Here is a 10,765-nt window from a genome sequence, read left to right as displayed (position 1 = left end):
TGCTTGTTAGTGTCCTTGTTTTGTTCCTCAATCCATATACTTGAAAAACAAGGATTTTACATCAGTTATTGGCACAAAATAAGTATTTGAAGACACTAATTATATATAAACAAAGCCCTAAATGAGTCTAAATCTCAGACTCATCAACACCCCCAACTTAAACTTTTGTTTGTCCTCAAGTAAAACTCAAGTTCAGCAGTTCAAAAAAGATGTCTCAAACAGTGCTACACAAGACTCAATCATGAATTCACACAACAAGACTCAACTTACTCATGCAAGGATTAACTGTGCACTCAAAGATTCAAGTTGTGACTCACAATCATCAAAGATTCTTAAGTTCACAATACTTGCTTCAAATGCAAGTTCAAGCTCAACAAAGGTACTCAAATGCCCTCACAACAAGAATGATTCCATATTCACACACTATTTTTCAACAAATTATAGTTCCAGAATCACATACAACTCTCACACTCACAAAGATGAACACATCCATGACTTCACCCATAGGTTTGCCCTTATTTTTCTATCAACATTCACTTCAGCTCACTCAAGATCAAAAAAGTCTTTTCAAGGCTTGCAGCGGGGCTGAGTGTAAAGGTATGGTCATTTAGGTTCAATGGTTGCTATCCTCATGAAATGTGGTATGAACATCACTTTCTTTCCTTTTCTTCAACATTTTCACTTGTGCTCAAAATTCACCCCATTATTCACTTCCAATGGAATACCGGACAGCAATTTCTTTTTCAACTTTCACAACTTTTTCATTCTTTTTCTTTTTCATTCTTCTTTTCTTTTTCTTCTTTATTTTTTTTTTTGTATGGAGGGGTTCCATCTTTTTCAAAACCATGGATCAAGGGGGTCTTCTTCACACTTCTTGATTTTCCTTCTCTTTTCACCACACCCCCTGAGTTGGCTATTAAAACAAACCACACTTCATGAGGATTATGGGTGAATGGATAAAGAGGGGTTACAAATTTCATAAAGTTTCTTCCAAAAAAAGGATAAGGCTCAAAAGGGTTTCAAGCAAAGTCCACACACTCACAAGGTTGGCCACAAAAGAGGTATATTGTCAAAATTGTTTCACTCTTCAAAATTGTTGCCTAAGATCATTTCAAGAGCTTGCATCACTTAGTCAACGGGACCAACGGGGCAAATTTTATGTGTCATCACACAAGATTCATGGTAAGCTCATCACACAAGGCATTGGTACTAATATCAAACAAGACTCCTCACTTTCGCTAATGTGCAATGTTCATCATTAGAGACTCATTTGATAATTGGCTAGTCACAACGAGATGTAAAATGTCCACATATTGTTTATGCAACTTCATTTGGCCTCATCGTAGCCGCGCATTCATTTTTGTTTGATTAAAAGCACTATTCAAGTCATCAGAATTGATCATAACCGATACTCAAAATTTTCACAAGAACAGCCAAAATCACACACAAGGGGTGGCAAACTTTTTTAGAAAGTGTCAAAAACCATTTACATTCAAAACAAAAAGCCATAAGCTCAAACATCCACAAAATAGAAATTAACAACACAATTTACAACACGAAAACCCAATATATACAAATATAGTCACAAGAGGTATGTATGGAAATACCTCACCCCACCACAAATAAAAATGCAGTTGTCCTCAAATGCAACAAAATAATAATAGCAAGTCAATAAAACTGAAAGAGAGTAAGGTAAAGAAGGGTCATGTCTACCCAGTCGCTCCATCTGTCGGGGTATCAATGCCCGGTGTAGCACTCTGATCTTGGGCATCAGTGCCCAGGGTAGCAGCAACACTAGATCCAGCCATGGTGGTGTCCACCAATGACCTCTCCATGGTTGAATCTATCATAGCCTCCTCAACCTCTGTAAGGCCCTCATAAGTACCCTCTTCATCCAAGCTACTCCTCATCAGTCTCAGCCTCGGACTCGGCAGAAGCTACCTCCTCAACTCGAACCTCATCTCTGGTGGTAGCCGGAGGAACAACTGTATCAGCTGGCATATCGGGGATCTCCACAGTCCCAAAAATCATGGACATATATGTGGACTTCACCTGGTCCACATCTTTCCTCAGCTCAGCAATCGCGGCTTTTAGAGCCGTCACCTCATTAGTGGCCCCCTGGCCTCCCTCACACACCGTTATTCATGCCGTAAGGGCATCAATAGACACACTAAGGGGTGTCACAGCTGCAGTGATGGTCCTCTCTATCATCCAGGAACTATGTCATCAAGCTTGGAGGCACGCCTATCCACAGAATGGGCTAGCTGCCCCATCCGTAGTAATGCAGCATGGGTGAATGGAGGTCGGGGAGCAGCAATTGTAGCAGACCTAGGAGGCATGGGAGTTGTAGAGGGGCTAGGAGTCACAAAAGGAACAAAACTAGATATACCTGAAGGCCCAAGGGCTGAAGTAGGCAACACTGCCTCTACAGGTAATGTATCAGTATCAACAATCGGGTTGGTATCCACCAGAGCTTTTCTCCTCCTGTTTGCCTCCTCCTGTTTGCCTCCTCCCGAGTGTATTCGGCCTCTATGCGCCAGATGTCTATGGAAGATGTGCGAATCACTTCCACATCCTTCTTCGCATCAAAGGGCACTCGGGTTCGTTTACACAGCTCGGTGATCAACACAAGAAAAGGTAGAGATGTTTGGCGTACCTAGCCCTCATGGCCAACTCTTGGCCAACAATCATACCCAAGTTGAGATTGCGCCACTCAATAACGCAACCAAGACAGGCTTCCTTCCTGTGGTGGAGAATAGACTCATTCTGGGATGGCATGATAGTGTTGTTGATAAAACCAAACCAGTAACTTGCTGCTACATTAAGGTCCTTCTTCTCTATTGGAGCTCATTCCTCCAACCACCGAGGAGTGCCATTAGATATCATAGGGGTCAACCACTTTTTTCAGAGTCTCCTATGACTTTGTCTTGATCATGTATTGATAGTCATCTGAGGTGTTGCTGGTGCACTCCAAAACTGTGTTGATGTCATCACTGAATTTTACCTTCTTTCCCCTGACAACCACATAATCAACCGGCTTGAATTTAGTGGCCTGCTTCTTCCCTTGTGGCACCATGGCTCTATAGGCAGTGTAGAATTCCTGAACCCAATATGGAATGTAAGGGCCACGCGGTGTAGTGAATATCTGGAACTTATGGGACCTTAAGAAGCTTCAAATCTCCGGGTATTTGTCTAGTACTCCGTCAGTACACAACCTCTTCTCCTCAATAATAGTCCTCAACCCCTCAATCTTTAGTCTGTTCATAGACCATGGAGGAGGACCATGTGCAGGTGGTGTTGGGACCACAGCCTAGTCTGGGATAGAAGGAGGAGTAGCAGCTTGGGATACCCGAATCCTAGACGGATCATGCATCCTCTAGGAGCGTAGTTCATCACTCTGTGCCATTAGTAGCTCATCATCCTCAGGCTTAGAAATTGCAGCATGAGGGTCTTAGTGCTCACCCTCACTCTCAGAAGTGGTGAGGTGAGTGGCATATATCCCCTCATTATCGGAGCTGACATCCGGTGATGCCAGAGCAGGTGCATTGCCTTTCCCACCGGTGGTAGGCAACTTTGTGGGCTTTGCTTTGGATGCAGCTACATCCTCATTTATGATAATCCTCTTTGCCTTCTTGTGGGGCGGCATGTCTCTACCTACCACTTTTGGTCTAGCCATATCTGCAAAACACACCAAAATAAGTCAGAACTATTCAAGAAAAATGCAGAAAATAAACTGTAGAAAGACTCGCCGAATCACTTTGGTAAGACAGATAGGGATCGCCGAAAGGACTGGCGCAAAATTTTCCCAGAAAAATGGCATGTCGGCGATGGGAGGGTCCTTTCGGTGAATCACCGACGTCATTTGGTGAGCACAAATAAGCCCGTCAAAAGTTACAATGCATATTAAGGGTTAGGGGCGCAGAAAGGGCGATCAAATAAGCCTTCGGCAAGCTCAGGCTTCTCACCAAAAGTTATAGTTACAAACTCAATAAAAGCATGAAATTAAAGGCGATCAAGGGGGATTTCGGCGAACCGCCAAGTTGTTCGGCTAGCTCAAGCCAGCTCGCCAAACTACCCAACGTACCTATTTTCAACCCCAACTTGTAATATCAACCCCGCAGCCCCCAAAAACAAAATCAAACCACACACATACTCAATTAAGCCCAGACCCATTAGACCCATGCCACCGGGGTACTCAGACTTCCCCCGATTTGGCCAAAATTGGCCATTAGATGAGTTTTTCCCTAAAGAATGACGTCAAACACTCCATCATTGGGCAAAGCACGTCATTTAGAACAATTTGGGTTACTCAGACATCACCCGACTAGACTCGACACCAATTAAGTACAACCCACAAGATTAGGATCAATTTTAAAGAACGAAATTTGGGAAATCAACCACATAGGCAATTAAGGCATGAAATTGAATTTAAAACAGACAAACAAGCACACATATACGAATTCAGAGAGGCCCAGTACATATCAACATAATTTATAACAAAGCATTTGATTTGAATCGCTATTTACGAGTTTAGAGTTCGGAAAACCAACCTTTAATGTCGAATATATGTATATGTAAGTTAGGCGGCAAAGTATCCAACTTCGAACACAGAATCAATGACTAAAAAGCTGTAAAATGCAAAAATATCGGAAATATAGAGTGTGGGTGTGATTGTATGAAGTTGAAAAGTGAAGGAATGTGAAAAAGTTTGAGAGTTTCTACCTTTGGTCTTTTCAAACCATGCAGTTCGCACCCTTTCGGCGATATTATTTTTCTTCACCGAACCACTCGGCGACACACCGAGTGGTTACTTACCTCACCGAGTTTTATAGGACCTCCAGTTGACTTGGGGGTCCAAACGGTGGACAAAGTAGGGCTCACCAACATGTTCAACGATTCACCGACTAGTTCATGCTCCCATCAAGTTTTACAGACTATAACCTGATATATTCCTGAGCCCAATGGCGGTCCAAGTCGGGCTCGCCGACCTCTCCGGCGAGTCGCCGACTGGACATTTTGCTCGCCAACATACACTTTTCAAACATATTCTACACTTCAACCAGCACAATCAACACACGTTATTCCAAAAACAAAAATAAAGCAATAAAAACTTGGGTTGCCTCCCAAGCAGCGCCTTAGTTAACGTCGTGGCACGACGTAAGTCCCCACTAAAACTTCATTCTTGGGGTTTGCCATAGTATCACTAGGCAACCCCATTGATGTCTCGGGTTTAAATGAGAAGAAATTTGATCCATTTGGGTCGCCAACTGCTTGATAGAGACGGAAGGAGAGGTCACCATCTGGTTAAGGGTCGATGCATCTCCCTTCATGTCGTTCAAAATTTTATCACACCCTTCAACCTTGATGAGAACACGAGAACGCATATCCTCAGACCGGTCACCCTCAGAATCTTTGGGCTTTTGATAGTTATGGGGAGGAACATACCTATCCTTCTCCCCATATTTTTCCTTCCAAGTGGCATTTCGATCTCGCCATTCTCTATCACGATCTCTCCAGCCCTCATCCCCGTTACAACCTTGGTTACCACCCTATCTTAGGTAGTTTGCACGATAACCTCCTCATTGGTTAGCTAGAAAGTTCACTTTCTCGTTGTACAGCACTTCAAACTTGGCCTCATCAGGGTTTACACACCCAACACCCACAACATTTACACTTTTAGCACCAGCTTCCATGACATTCTTGGCTAAAATGTCGAACTGGATCATCATATTTTCCATATTTTGGTCCCTCTCTTGATCTTTCTCAAGCTGCTCATTTGTCAATTTAAAAGTGAGAGGGGAGACCTGATCTTCATGAGTGTACCGTGCCCGATTAATTTTGGTCATACCATCCAAGATCAGGGTTGCTATAACGTAAGGTTGTTGCATCAGACCTCCTGGAGAAAGTTGATCAGCTACTCCTTTGTTCACCGAATCAAGAAATTCGGTAAAAGTATTGCAGCAAAACGTTGTTGGGCATTGTAGCACCAATTTCTTAAATCTTAGCCAAGTCTCATGGATTAGCTCACCCTCCAAACACTTGAAGCTTTGGATATTGTCCAGAAGAGTCATCATCTTCGAAGAGGGAAAGAATCGCACTTGAAATGCGGTAATGAGCTCTTCCCACAAAGTGATAGAATCTCTTGGCAACTCCGCCAACCAATTGCATACTTCTACCATTAGATAAAATGGAAACAACCTCAATCGGACCGACTCTTGAGATATGTTCTTAAAGGAGAACGACCCACAGACAGCAACAAAGTTCCTTATGTGCTCATGGGGATCCTCATGAGCCGACCCACCAAACAACCCTTTCAATTGCAAGAGCTGCAACCTGGTGCTAGTAATGTGGAACACGGCGTCCCCTTCAGCTGGAGGCAAGCGAATGTTACCAACACCACCCACTAGATTAGGGTCATTAACATTCGGCTCATTTACATCATTGAGATTGCCTATGTCATCTTGGTGACCCATTTGGCTACCATTGCTTCTGTTGACACTCTTTTTCTCTACATTAAAACAACAACACAAAAAACAAAACTAAAAGTAAGTAGATTCAACTATGACTAAAAAGAACAAAGTTCAACTTCACCAAAAGAATTTCAAACAACACCGCTCCCCGACAGCGGCGCCATTTTCATTAATCGTTTCAAACACAGTTCATCCAATTCTAAGCGTCAACGATCGTTACTTGGTATATAACCCAACTAAATGAGTTGGGGTCGAATCCTACAGGGAGCGGTACGTGTATAAGATTCAATTGGGAAGTATGAACATGTTCAAATAAGTCATAGTAATAAAATTTATCGAATAAAAACATCATTCAAATCAAGGGGTGACACGAATGTCAAATGAGGGGTTTTGGTTTTAATTATCAACTTCAAACAGTGGCAAACAATATGAGATAACAATAATGAGACGGGTTCTTGGGATGTGATTAGATTATAGGCTAATATAAACAAATGGGTGATTGCAACTATTAAAAAATAGCTAAATATCAGTGAGTAAGCTAGGGTATAGAGGAGATAAACTTTCTCTCGAACAATTTACCCCCGAATAAAGTTGATTTCTCTCGAACATCAACAAGCATGCAAAATAAGAATAGCCCACACCTTAGCCCATTCACTCTCTCGAGCTAAAAGTGTGGGATGGGGTTTAGGATTCACTTTCTCGAGCTGGACCCAGGTCAACCCAATACCCACTGACCATCAGTCAAAAACCTTAGTTCTAAAACATCTCTCTTGAGCAAGCCAAGAACACAAGGCTTGAACTACATTTGCAACTACAATTCTTAAATTAAACCACATTTAATGATTGAACTCACTTCTAAATAGCATTTAAACTAACAATTAGCAATACCCATCAACTAAATCAACCCAAAATCACATAATCACACCCCAAGAATTTAGGTTTTAGCTACACATCATAAAAAAGGTAAAAACCGTTACCAAATTGATTATCCATCTACTGGTTAAGACTAGATTCGTCCTTACAATGCTCCAATTCAAAGAATCTCAAAGACCCACTTCCAATTTCTCAAAAGTGAAAAACTTCAATTCTTCAAAGCTTAGAAAAAACTAGAGAAAACTTGTCTCAGTTCTAAAAATATGAGCTATGATAAGATATTATGATATAAGATACTAAACTAAATGTTCAAAAATGTATTTATAGTCGTCAAAAATGTGTTGCGCAGAGTCACTCGGCGAAGTAAGTCGAGCTCGCCGAACCACTCGGCGAGCCGCCCTTTGGTCACTTTCATCGCCCTTCTACCTTGGCATTCCTGTAACTTTGGGCAATCCAGCACTACATAGAGGAACTACTCGGTGATCCACCAACTACTCCTTTCAGTCGCCAACTTGATTTCTGCCCTCAGGGCTTGGCACACTGGAACTTCAGGTGGTCAAATAGCCACTCTGCGATTCACCGAGTGATCTTGGCAATCACCAGGCTGCCTTTCTTCATTCTTTCAGCCTAGTTTGTTCCTTTTTGCTTGTTAGTGTCCTTTGTTTGTTCCTCAATCCATATACATTTAAATCAAGGGTTTTACATCAGTTATTGGCACAAAATAAGCTTTTGAGCACACTAATTCTATATAAACAAAGCCCTAAATGAGTCCAAATCTTGGACTCATAAGCACTTGAATCTTCCCTTTCCAAATTCTTTCCGCTTGTTCGTGGTCTAAAAACAACAATTTAATGCAAGGATCAATTAATTAAGGTCCAATTACCTGAATTATAACAAACCCAATAACCTAATACCAAACCAATGATCCTAATATGCAGCTAGGGCTATTTTCCACCATCAAATTTAGTCTAAAACCCTCCCCAATAATAATAACCAAGAATCTAAGTTCTACGGATTGAAAAAGGGATTAGGGGAGTAAAATCCTTACCTTTAATGCTAGAATAGGTGGAAAACCTTCAAGAAATACCCATGGGTCGTCTCTTAGCTCTCAAGAACAAAACTTGCGGAAAATAACGTTTTTGGGATTTAATTCGCGACTAAGCCGCTATAGCAGACCCCATCCCGCCACAGCGGCCCCGCCCTGGTGGGAATAATCCCCCTACAATGGCTTACACAGAGACAAAGAGTCGAAATTAGAGTTTCAAACCCCCATTTCACAACACATCTTCAACCCATGATGTTGAAAAACTACCCTTTCATGCTAAGATCAGTTTTGGGAGTTCCACTTGCCCGAATTTGATTATGTATAGTTGTACGTGTTTCTTAACGTCTTAGCTATCTACTCATGTAATCCAAATCATTATTAAATCGCTTATTCATTACCAAATTTCCCTACACTTCACATGACTCATATTTCATCCAAATCTGGACTAGGATAGGAATTTCCAAATTACTACAAAAAGTTTTTCTGGCCCTTATTCTTTCCACGTTGGCTTTACCATAATGACGGGAACAGTTCATTACAATAGATACCAATTTAACCATCACTAGTCCCCGTGTGACAAACTAGGAAAAGAATGGGCTAAAGTAAGGGTAGAGTAGTACCTGAATCGTTGAACAACTGGGGATACTTGTCTGGCATGTCCTTCACAACATCCCAAGTAGCTTCCTCAACTAGACGATGCTTCCATTGAACTTTCACCAACTTTATCTATTTAGTCCTCAGCTTCCGGATATCGCGGTCAAGAATTGCTACCGGTTCTTCCTCATACTGAAGGTCCTTGTCTAACAAAATTGAGTCCCATTTGATGATGTAATCTTCGTCCCATGATACTTCTTCAATATGGACACATGGAACACTGGATGAACTCCAGATAAGCTAGGTGGTAAAGCCAATCTATAAGACACTGGCCCTACACAGTCAAGAATCTCAAATGGACCAATGTATCGCGGACTAAGATTGCCCTTCTTGCCAAATCTCATCACCTCTTTCATGGGTGACACTTTAAGAAGAACATTCTCACCAGTTTGAAATGCCATGTGTCTTACTTTATGGTCTACATACTTCTTCTGTCGACTTTGAGCTGCTAAAAGCTTAGCTAGGATGTTTCTTGCCTTATCCTGAGCATCTTTCACCAATTCAACCCCCAAAGGTTTTACATCTCCAGCCTCAAACCACCCTACTGATGATCTACATCTCCTCCCATAAAGTGCTTCAAACGGTGCCTTATCAATGTTGGAGTGGTAATTGTTATTATAGGAGAACTCACAAAACGGTAGGAACTTATCCCAATTCCCTCCAAAGTCAATCACACATGACATCAACATGTCCTCTAATACCTGAGTAGTCCTCTCCGACTGCCCGTCCGGCTATGGGTGGAAAGATATACTAAAAGTGAGTTGTGTGCCCAATTCATCATGTAATTTCCTCCAAAACTTGGATGTGAACTGTGTACCACGGTCTGAGATGATACAAAGTGGCACCCCATGTAGCCTTACTATCTCTTTCACATAAACATTTGCCAACTGCTGAGCATTATAGTCTATTCTGACCGGAATAAAATGAGCTAACTTAGTCAATCTGTCAACCACTACCCAAATAGAATCAAACTTCCCCAAAGTCTTAGGAAGACCAACCACAAAATCTTTAGCTATCCTTTCCCACTTCCATTCTGGAATTGACATTCTTTGGAGCAAACTTGCAGGACTTTGATGCTCATACTTTACCTGCTGACAGTTTTGGCACTTAACCATAAACTAGGCTATGTCTTTCTTTATGTCAGGCCACTAATAAAGTCGCTTCAAGTCTCGGTACATCTTGGTCACACCCGGATGAATGGAATACCATGAACCATGAGCTTCAGTCAATAATTTCATAATCAAGTCATCAATTCAAGGAACACAAATCCTTCATTTAAAGTTGAGCACGCCCCCCCCCCCCCCCCCCCCCGCTTCAAGAGTGATATCTTGTGCATTTACAAACACTGTCTTCTTTCTGAGCTCATTCAAACTGTCATCCTCAAACTGTTTTGCCTTGATCTCCTCAATGAATGTGGCCTTCACCTCAATGCTAGTTAAAACCCCATCTTTTTCTAATATGCCCAACTGCATGAACTTAGATTCCAAGGTTTGAATTTCCTTAGCCAAATGTCGCTCGGATACACTCAAGCAAGCTAGACTACCCATACTCATTGCCTTTCAGCTTAATGTCCCTGCCACCACATTAGCCTTACCCGGATGATATTGAATGGTCACATCATAATCCTTGAGTAACTCCATCCACCTTCGATGTCTCAAATTTATATCATTTTGAGTGAATACATATTGTAGACTATGATGATCACTAAACACCTCACACTTGA

The sequence above is a fragment of the Solanum verrucosum genome, unplaced genomic scaffold, assembly GCF_900185275.1.
Source record: "Solanum verrucosum unplaced genomic scaffold, falcon-dt-bn FXZP01000046.1, whole genome shotgun sequence".
In the NCBI taxonomy this organism is placed as follows: Eukaryota; Viridiplantae; Streptophyta; class Magnoliopsida; order Solanales; family Solanaceae; genus Solanum; species Solanum verrucosum.
Note: the sequence above shows the minus strand (reverse complement) of the source record.